General features: G+C 44.0%; 1 protein-coding gene across 6 annotated transcripts in view; it reads right to left on the bottom strand.

The window, feature by feature from the left end:
* Positions 1-1,419, bottom strand: part of aamdc (adipogenesis associated, Mth938 domain containing) — a 20,205-nt gene that overhangs the window by 15,691 nt on the left and 3,095 nt on the right. The gene's annotated exons all lie outside the window — the stretch shown is intronic.

Below are 1,419 nucleotides of genomic sequence, written 5' to 3'. Positions count from 1 at the left end.
TGAAATAATTTATTCTCTTTCATCGTGGAAGACCGAATGCAGGAAACCTCCCAGGACAGGCAGTTCCCGTTTAACAGGCAAACAAGCCTTCAACCTCACAGGTGCCCCCACAACAGCTTAAGTTAGTTTGCATCCGAATTCATCTTTTAAACACCAAAGTCACAGAAAAAATAACTTGGCAGCGGCAACATTTTTTGTCAATGGAGTTTGAAGAGAGCGATATAACAGCTATTTCTGGTTAAACACAGGATCTTACCCTTTAAAAAGTTACTGCCTGAGCCCTTTTGGGTGGACATACGAAGATTGTATATAGCGGTTGTTGTGGGGGGCACCTGTGAGGTTAAAGGCGTATTTCAGTTTGCCTGATAAACGGGAACAGCCTGGCCTGGGAGGTTTCCTGCATTTGGTCTTCCACGATAAAAGAATACATTTCTAGATCAGGAGAACGGTACTGGATGTGGTTTCCAGTATTGTGGCTCATACATGCATTCGCCATTGTTTTTATAATCTCTTCATTGCTCAAAACGTCGTTGGACACTTTCTTGCTGATTCACTAAAAGTGTCACACTTCACATCAATGACGTCAGATTTCATTCCATATATTCAAACTTTCATTCACTATATCCAAGATAGATAGATCGATAGAGTACAGGCCAAAAGTTTGGACACACCTTCTCCTTTTTTTCATGACTATGAATGAACACATGTGGAATTATGTACTTAACAAAAAAGTGTGAAATAACTGAAAACATGTCTTGTATTTTAGATTCTTCAAAGTTGCTGATTACTGCTTTGCACACTCTTGGCGAGCTTCAAGAGGTAGTCACTTGAAATGGTTTTCCAATAGTCTTGAAGGAGTTTGCTTAGCACTTGCTTAGCCAGCTCACCCCAAACCAACTCCATTGGGTTCAGGTCCGGTGACTGTGGAGGCCAGGTCATCTGGCGCAGCACTCCATCACTCTCCTTCATTTTAGCTTACTTAACTTACTTAAGCTATACATGTCAGAGGTCGCACACCTCTGGAGCAACTAGGGGTTAAGTGTCTTGCTCAGGGACACAATGGTGGATATCTTACAGTGGGAAATGAACCCGGGACTCCCACACTAAAGGCAAGTATCTTATCTATGCGCCATCAACACCTCCTTCTTGGTCAAACAGCCCTTACACAGCCTGGAGGTGTGTTTGGGGTCATTGTCCTGTTGAAAAATAAATGAAGGTCCAACTAAACGCAAACCGGATGGGATGGCATGTCGCTGCAGGACGCTGTGGTAGCCGTGCTGGTTCAGTATGCCTTCAATTTTGAATAAATCCCCAACAGTGTCACCAGCAAAGCACCCCACACCATCACACCTCCTCCTCCATGCTCCACGGTGGGAACCAGGCATGTAGAATCCATCCGTTCACCTTTTCTGCGTCACA

The sequence above is a fragment of the Micropterus dolomieu genome, linkage group LG17 (assembly GCF_021292245.1).
Source record: "Micropterus dolomieu isolate WLL.071019.BEF.003 ecotype Adirondacks linkage group LG17, ASM2129224v1, whole genome shotgun sequence".
Lineage (NCBI taxonomy): Eukaryota > Metazoa > Chordata > Actinopteri > Centrarchiformes > Centrarchidae > Micropterus > Micropterus dolomieu.
The sequence above is the reverse complement of the archived record's forward strand: the minus strand, read 5'-3'. Positions and strand labels throughout refer to the sequence as shown.